General features: G+C 43.5%; 1 long non-coding RNA gene across 1 annotated transcript; it reads left to right on the forward strand.

Annotated features, from left to right (window-relative positions):
• The first annotated feature begins 5,187 nt into the window (after positions 1-5,187).
• On the forward strand, positions 5,188-7,412 carry LOC145428800 (uncharacterized). The gene is made up of 2 exons (XR_013909122.1): positions 5,188-6,207; positions 7,207-7,412. It is a non-coding gene; the product is annotated as an uncharacterized LOC145428800 (long non-coding RNA).
• Positions 7,413-8,958: the final 1,546 nt, after the last annotated feature.

The raw sequence follows: 8,958 nt of genomic DNA on the forward strand, positions 1-8,958 counted from the left end.
GCAGCTCCAGGGTGAGGTGTTCTGGGCATGTTCCACTGAGAGGAAATCCTGGGGCAGATCCAAGACATGCTGGAGAGACTATATCCCTCAGCTGACCTGGGAATGCCTTGATCTTTCCTGGAAAAACTAGAGAATGTAGCTATGGAGAGCCTTGGCCTCTCTTCTTAGGATGAGTGGAAAAAATTGGATGGATATCATGATGTCACTAAGTTTTCACCCAAAACTCGGTGACATCAGGAACCAAAGGCAAATCAGACCTTCAATTTTGGGTTTTAGTTCAAACCCAACCCCTACCAAAGATTTTGTCTTCAGATTTCATTCAAGTTGTTTGGTGAAAATGTATGTTCAGAACTGAATTTCCACTCATAAAAATGGTATAATTTTTCTTGTGCTACATCCCCAACTGAAATATTAAGCTAGATCACCCAACGAAACACTAGACACCAGGCTCATTCTTTAGACATGGTTTCAACATCTTAAGTGAATTTGGTCTTGGCATTCAGACAGTCAGAAGTGGTCTAAGACAGAGGTCCCAAACCCCCAGGCCACAGACCAGTTCCAGTCCACGAGTCGTTTGGTACTGGGCCGCGAGAGTTGAGGCTCGGGTGTGAATATTATGGTTGTTATCGTTAACTTGGTTTCCCTGGGCCTTTTCCTTTGTGTTATGAATAAATCTTCTTCTTTTTAAATTGTATTTTTATTGAAAAAAGACTTGTTACAAAAAAAAATTGGTATTATTTAGTCGAAAATATCTTTTTCCTAGTCCTTTGATTTTCAGTCAAATAACAGAGTATGAACTTGGTGGCTTAACAATGTGTTCATAACGAGCATATTTAACTTAGATAAGGTACATTCGATACCTATTGTTAAGTATATCTTCTTTTTTATGGTACCGGTACTGGTTTTATTTTGTTGTATTTATCTGCAACACCTTAAAGGCCAGTTTGTGAAAATATTGTTTGTGAAAATATTGTCAGACATAAACCGGTCCGTGGTGCAAAAAAGGTCGGGGACCACTGGTCTAAGAAACTAGACTGAAGCTTAGCCAAGCAACTGACTTTTGTTCACTTTGATATGCAGTTTCCGTTAAAGTACTCCAGCGTCACTTTAGCATCCCGCATCTGGCTGTAGGTTCAAGACCCACGCCTGACAAATGCTTTTTCTTACATGTAGTACACTTGCATTCATTCATATGTTCAGTAGACTGTATAGCATACGTGTAGCTGTAATAATTCTTTAAGTAAAACAACAAAACACAAGTACAGACAGGAACAGGGTGCATATGAAAGTCTTTCTAAACAACCATAATGTTTGAATGGACTTTTATGAGCACTGCACTCCGCTTGGCAGCATGGCTTAGTGGGCTAAAATGCTGAAAACAGCAGTTTTTCTGGTATCTGGGCTCCAAGTGGACGTTTCAAACCTAAATGCTGACAAAGATTTATTCTTAGTTTTCACTCAAGTGGAAAATTTATATTCAAAACTAAAATGCCACTAATAAAGGTTTTGACTTTCATGTGCCAACTAGGTCCCCAAACTTAGCAAAATCCTTTGGAGTTCATTTGGAATTAGCTCTATCATTCTATCATCCAGCTGTTTGCCTCAGACTGTCAGTGCACCTCTTATATATGGGGCTTGAAACCTTATCCTGAGATTAAGAGTCTCATCCTCTGGTGTGGCTGTAACTCTATTAACTAGAAGGTTGGTGGTTTGAGTCCTGTCTGCTCTAGCCTATGTTGAAGTATCATAGTGCAAAATCTCCAAAGCCACCCTGCTTTTTAACTCCAGCCGATAAAACCATTTCCCATAAACATAAACTACTCTACACTCTTTTGGGGATAAATAAAGTCTTTCTGATTCTGATTCTGAGTGTCAATGTCAGAGGTGATAGACTTGGAGTTTTATGTTTTTTCTTTTCTTTCTACTTATGTAGAAAAAGTGCTCGTATAAATGGATGAATGAGACATGTTGTAAAAAGCACTTTGAGTGCTCCAGTAGAGTAAATGGCTATATAGGAACCAGTCAATCAACCACTTACCATGCTTTGCCAACTTAACAAGCTGGGCTGGAAATCAGAGGAAGGCTCAACGTATTGCAGTCTCGTCTTTTGCCAGCTGGGCCTGCTGGGCTATAGTAGCAGTAGCAAAAACTGTCTTATCCCAGTTGTTTGTGAAGTGGTCTAAGATACTGGACTCAAGAATGAACAAAAGCACTTCAAGTAACATTGGGTCACTTTGATGGCCCACGAGAGCCCTCTAATCTTACTTATAGCCTTCAAATGCAGGTTTAGGTTCAAATCTCACTTCTAAAAAAAGAGCTTTTCTTACATGTACTACAGCTGCCTTACTTCTTTTGTCCAATAGACTATGCATTATACTCTAATGGTTCAAAACACATATAAGTGTTAAAGCAGATTTCTTTCAATAACAAGTACTCATAGCTTTATTTAAAAACAGCAGTGAAAGATGACTCTAAAACAAATGACACATGTCACTAAGCAATCATCCTGTGTGATTGCTGGAGTGGCCCACACAGTTCATCCCTGGCTTATGTTCACCATTTCCCAGGGTTTCAGACTACAGTTTGCAGTGAAGCCATGAAGATTCCTTGGGGTAGTTGCTAAAATCAACTGCCAGACCAGCAATTGTTCCCTGCAGCTGCAATAGGCTGGCAAGGGAAATAATTGTGTGGAGCAGACTGTAAAATTTCATCAACCAGCTTGGATAAAATCTGAAGACAAAAACTTTGGCAGGGGTTGGGGTTGAACCAGTGTCTCCATTTGGATGCTAGATGTCACCTTGATCAGGACAAAAGAGATTTTTGGTGCCTTAAAACACTTAGCTATCTAGACAAGCAGAACACAAAGCTCATACATCTCCATGAGAACCTTAAATTTGCTTAGAAAGCTGCTTACAAGTGATCTATTTCTGAATATACTTGTACTTTAACTTAAAGAATGTTAGCTACCGCTCACCGCTCGTCTGCAGCTTTATTTGAATGGAAAACTTCCACAACAGGCAAAAAAAAGCTTTTTGCTAAAAAAAAGATTCAGAGCAGAAGTTTTTTGCACTGCATTTTAAAATGAAAACATATTGCATTTATTTACAATTAAAGACACAGAGCAGGAGGTGTGTTACTGTTTTACATCCACAGACACACAAGAAAAGAAGCAGGCAACATGAGGTCAAGTTATGGCAATTTTATTTGTGTGTTTCAGTGCATGTATTTAGATTAGAGTTTTTAAAAACAAACAAACGTCCCAAGAAGAAGGATGGGGAGAAAGAAAGGTGGAGAGAGGAGGAAGAAACTATTGATGTCCTCAAACTGGATGCTGCTGGGTCAGTTCTTCCTCAGCAGTCTGCTCCAGAATCCCCTCCTGTCCTCGGCTTGCTTTGCTTTTGCCTTCAGTTCTTTTAAGGTCTTGTTGAGCTGCTCCTCGGCATCTTTAAATGTTTCTTTCAGCTGCTGTTTGGCCAGTTTCACTTTGTGTTTGAGGAGCTCTTTAGCTTCCTTTTTGTGCTTTCGTATTTCTTTAAGTGCGTCTTTGCAGTCTTTCTTGGTCACCGCAGAGCCGCTCATTTCTTTCTTGAATGCCTTCACCTCAATTTTCTCTTCTGCAAGTTCTTCTTGCACTTTCATCAGTTCCTTCTTCATGTTTTGAGTGTAACTCTTTGTATCTTCCATTTCTTTCTTTGCTTCCTGTGTTTTAATTTTCTCTTCCTCCAACACTTTTTGAGCTTCCAACAATTCTTTCTTCATATTTTCAATCTCATTTTCTGCCTCGTGTTTACGTTTTTTCTCCTCTTCAAGTTGTTGCTTCACATGCAGTAATTCCTTCCTTAGTGTTTCAGCTTCAGCCGTTACATTTGCAGCTTCTTGTGTTGCCAACTGCATTTTCCTTTTGCCCTCTTCAAAATCTTCCTGCACCTCCTGTAATTCCTGCATCACATTTCCTGCCTCCTTCTTTGCAGTTTGATATTTATTGTTGGCTTCTTGTGCTGTGCTTTTCTCTTCCTCCAATGCTTTTTGAGCTTCCAACAGTTCTTTCTTCATCTTTTCATTCTGGTTTTCTGCCTGTTGTTTTCCCATTTTCTCTCCTTTAAGTTTGAGGCCCACATGCAGTAATTCCTGCAATACTACTTCAGTTTCAAACTGTGAATTTTTAGCTTCTCCTCTTGATTTTTCTGCCTCTTCTTTTAATTTGACATTTTCAGCCTGTATCATTTGAAGTTCTTCTTGCAGGTTAATCAGCTGTACTGAATTGTGAGGTGAAGCACTCGCCGATCCTCTTCTCGTTCTCCCCTGATTCATTTTGGCCTTTTAAACAAAGGAGCCAACGTATTGTAGAGGAGTGAAGTGAAGTTTTCGATGTTTCTTCGTCAGCTGTCGTTTGTCCTGCACAGAGATGCTGCTGTAGATGTGTCTCTAGCTGTGTCTGGATACAATGAAACATGCTGGAACTAAGTGCTTGTGTTGCACAGTTCTACTGAACATTCCATTTCATGCATGCTCCGCCCACATGGTCAGGAATGTCAGGTGCTGCATCGCCAAATGTTGCTCCCGTTGCCTAGCAATAACAGCTGTTTACTTTTTGGGGTCTGGTTCATTGTTTAATAAAGAAAACATGTCCAAGTATTGGGTGCTGAGGCTCAGCGCATATTCTAGCCTGCTGTGTGGGTGGGCAGCTAGAAATCACTGGTGGGCAACATGAGTGAGGAGAAAACTGGAGCAGCCAAGCAGGGAGCTGCAGGTTGCTGGTTTGAGTCTCTGTTCAGATGCTGGTGTCTCCTCTCTCTGAGATGTCTGCAAACAGTCCCAGATAAAACAATAAGGATAATAAACAAACACGTGACTAAAATAACAATTATGACTCTGATGTGTTTCATGTGTAGCAGGATGGCCTCTATACAGCAGTCGCTGCAAGCATCCACATCGCCACACTCACTTTTCTTTAAGCAGGCGTGCTGGGCTCCTCCTAAGGAAAGTTTGAAACTTCATTTCCTTCATGCTGGTGAACTTTTTACCAAATATTTTCATCAAAGCTTCTCCATCACTGACAGGGATTGTTTGGATCTTCACACTCATCTCCACCAACCCTAAAAAATGAGTCTCACTTTGCTCATATAATGCCAGGAGTGTCTCCATATTCCACAAAAGTCTGTGCAAACATGTAACAGTATCCCATATTCATAGAAATATTATTGATATTATAACAAAAGCTGTCACCAACACAATTGTCCCAAGTGCTTTTTTATTAGTTATTGCAAATAACTGGTGGTGAGATCAGCAGAGTGCTTCACCAGGACTGAACTGGCAGCCATGCAGGATCTCTACAGACAGCGCTGCATGAGGCAGCGGATCCTCTCTGATCCCGGCCACACGCTTTTCACACTCCTGCCGTCTGGCAGGCGGTTCAGGAGCATCCAGACCTGCACTACCAGACACAGGGACAGTTTTTACCCACAAGCCACCACACCACTTCGATTACAGGACTCTGCACACTGTCACTTCAACAAATGCTAGTTAAATGCTCCATGGACAAGTTTTTGCACAAACTGTAAATACCAACAATTGCCTTAAATTATCTAAATATGTAATACTTTAGTATATTGTTTTTTTCTTTATTAATTATTATTATTACTATTACTTTCCTGTTATTTTCCTCTTAATATAACTGCACACTCTCTATATGCTCATGTAAAGCTGAGGAGCACGAGCCAAAGAATTCCATCATGGGTAAATGTGGCTACACTGTTTATCTGTACATGACAAGAAAACTTGAAAACTTGAAAATTAAAATGACTGCTGCATGTGTACTTTTAATGCAGCAGTTGATGTATGCTGATTAACCCGAGGAATGAACAAAGATATTAGCTGTGTCCCAAAACGTCGGCTGCATCCTCCGGAGGCCGCATTTGAAGGCCGATTACGTCACAGCCAGGCGACGAAGGCTGTCCCAATTCGTCGACTCCTTCAAATGCAGCCGACAAATGCGTCCTTTATTTCCCCGAATTTGAAGGATGGGTCCTGTCGCTACCCGATCCGTACCGGACACCCAATCTGTACCCCGCATGCGCGAAAGGTGTCTACTTCCGGTCGAAGTGTTTTACGATAGTTACAGGTCAGAGTATCTGTTTTTATTTGTTTTGTTTGTTTTTTTTTGCCTGTCCCATTTGGTTCTTTAGCCGTCAGAATTGTTGTATGTAGGTTTCATTCTCAGGGTTTCCAGTTCTAAGGTTTGTTTCCTGTGACGTCGTCCCCAGTGCTTTGTTCGTGTCCCTGAGTTTGTGTTTGTGAAGGTCTGTTTTATGTTATGTTATGTTATCATTGTGTTATGCTTGTATCTTCCTGTCGTCTTGTGAATTAGGATCAGCTGTGCTTCCCTCCTATGTGTCATTACCTGATTACCTTGTGTGTGTGTATAGTGGGTGTCGGTCTGTGTTCTTTGTTTGATGGTGTTTTGTTCTTGGTTCTGCGGCGCTCTGCTCTTCATCCCGTTTCATTATAAGTTCAGGTTTACTCATTAGTTTCCAGTACAGGATTTGATAGCTTTTCGTTCCTCATTCCCTGTTTTGCCACTTTGGTCACTTGTAAATAAACACTCACTCGCACCACAGCTGTTGCTTGCATTTTGGGTGCTTTTCTAAAACATCTGGGGCGCATAAATCAGTTGGCACTTTATGGTTCTTACACTTCTTTGTGAATCTCTGTGAAATATTCACTATTTTTTTGTGAAAACACACTTCATATTTTATTTTGAAGGAGCTTCAGTATATTCAAGTTCAACTATCCTATGGCTCCAGCTGCTCAGTGTGTCTTTCCTCCATAATTTCCTGTGACAAACTTAGACTCTACTCCTAAATACATTTCAGACGTTAGATAAGAACACAGTGTTTCTTTTTGGTTTGTCTGTTGTGACGATCACTGACACTGAGTCATTTTTCTGCTTTGAAGCTTCGACTTGTTGAAGGCGTGAGGTATTTTCATTTTTATTTAAATATGCCTTATAAGGCAAAAATAGTCACTTTATACGAGGTCACACAAAATACTTAGCTAATGATACTCATTTAACTAATGAGTATTTCAAGCATATAAAAGCTTATTTTATAAGTATTTATAAAACGTATTTTATAAGTATTTTTTCCTTTTTTTTTTTTTTTTGCCTGTCCCATTTGGTTCTTTAGCCGTCAGAATTGTTGTCTGAAGACCAACAAGGAGACCCAATGGATTTACTTTGCCAAATGGATCATCGTGGCATTGCCGTATTGGTCCATTTGATCGACCTTTGTTTTTATTATTTATTTTATTTTCAGTTGTTACAGACGGGACAGACATGAGTGAGGGATAGGAAAGGGAGAAAGAAAGAGGAAGGAAAAGAAAAACAGAAGGGGAGAGGGACAGTGAGAAGGGGGGGGGGGGATCTCCTGGATCACCTGTTGAGAGAAGAAGAATAGAAAACAAGCAAAAAAACCCAAAGCAACATACTAGACACAACACCATCACATTAATCTAGCTAAGTGTAAACAGCAGTAAATACTAAATATTCAATGTTGTTGTGCAGCACGCAGGACAGACAGCGCACAATGTGCTTTGAAGTAGCAGCCAAGAAAGGTGTAATTTAAGTCTACAAGCAGTGAACACCCGTGTGCACACCTGTGTGCACACTCCCCAAACATACTCTATACCCCGGGTCCAGGTACCCTCGCCCCCAGAGGGGGAAACAGAACCCAGACCCAAGAGATATTACCCTTCCCCCCGGGGTGGAGGCAAGCAGACCGTCCCAGGCTCCGCAGCAGCAGGGAGGCCAATCGGACAGCCAACATCTCCTCCCAGCCCCCCCGCCCCGATGGCTAGCAGAGAACGGGGGTGTGTGAAGACCCCATACCTCCCTCCTCCCGCTCATGTGTAGTGTTGCTGCGTGTTGTTCTAAGGTGCATTTAAAACACGGGAGAGCATGGTGCTGCTGCCAGAGAGCAGCAGGTGTTAGCACGGCCCCTCCCGAGAACCCTCAATGTCTACATGGATTTAAAATTGAGAGGTGGGCACCGGCGCCAGAGGTAGGCTTGAGTACACAGACCGTCCACTGGACGCCGTTAACGTGCCCACCCTCAAGGCCCTACATATATGTGTGTGTTATGAGAGTGTAAGTAATGTGGATGTCTAAGTTGTGAGATAAAATTGAGGCACAGGTGGCCAGAAGAGGACGGGGGGGGGGGGGGGGGGGGGATGTCTCCCCTGCACCCTGGTGACACACCTGCACCCCAAGGCCCTACCTGTGTGGGTGAGTGTGGTGGAGCGGGAAGAGGGAGGTAGCCGGGGATGGGGAGGAAAAGGAGGGAGGGGACGATGCCCCTCCCTAGGGCCAGCTCCCCCGCTGACCCCAGTAGGCACCCCCGTCCTCTGGTACCCACCAAGGCAAGGGAGCCCAGGTCCATCCAGACTGGGGCCTACGGCAGCAGCACTGCCCACAGGACCCGGGGCAGCCCACCCTACCCCACCGCAGAGGAAGCTGTACCCACCCCAACATTCAATCGTCTCCCAGACTACACAAGACAACAGACACCCAGGTTAAGTTTATTCTCCACCTCTCCTATGTCTCTCCCCCACCTGCAGAGTGGACTCCTGCAAGGATGGAACAACCTCCCGCCAGTTGAAGAGCCCCCCAGTTAGGCCAATGCACAAGAGGCCCCCTGTGCCAGGGCTGAGCCCCCGTGCACCCACCCGCTCACAACCTCGGCGACACACCGACGAGGACCGAAGCCCCCAAGGCCCAGCCAGAGCCCCAGCACGGAGGCGAAGCACCCCCGAGCCCCAAACCCCCACGCCTACCCCGGATCCACTCAGGGGCAGCCAGGCCACCAGGCCAGTAACCTACGTCCACCAATACAGACCATCCTCCAGCCCCGCTGCACGCAGCCACGAGGAGAACAACCTCTAAGAGCCACCAGAGCCACTAAC

The sequence above is a fragment of the Astatotilapia calliptera genome, chromosome 5 (genome assembly GCF_964374335.1).
Source record: "Astatotilapia calliptera chromosome 5, fAstCal68.1, whole genome shotgun sequence".
NCBI classification, from domain to species: domain Eukaryota; kingdom Metazoa; phylum Chordata; class Actinopteri; order Cichliformes; family Cichlidae; genus Astatotilapia; species Astatotilapia calliptera.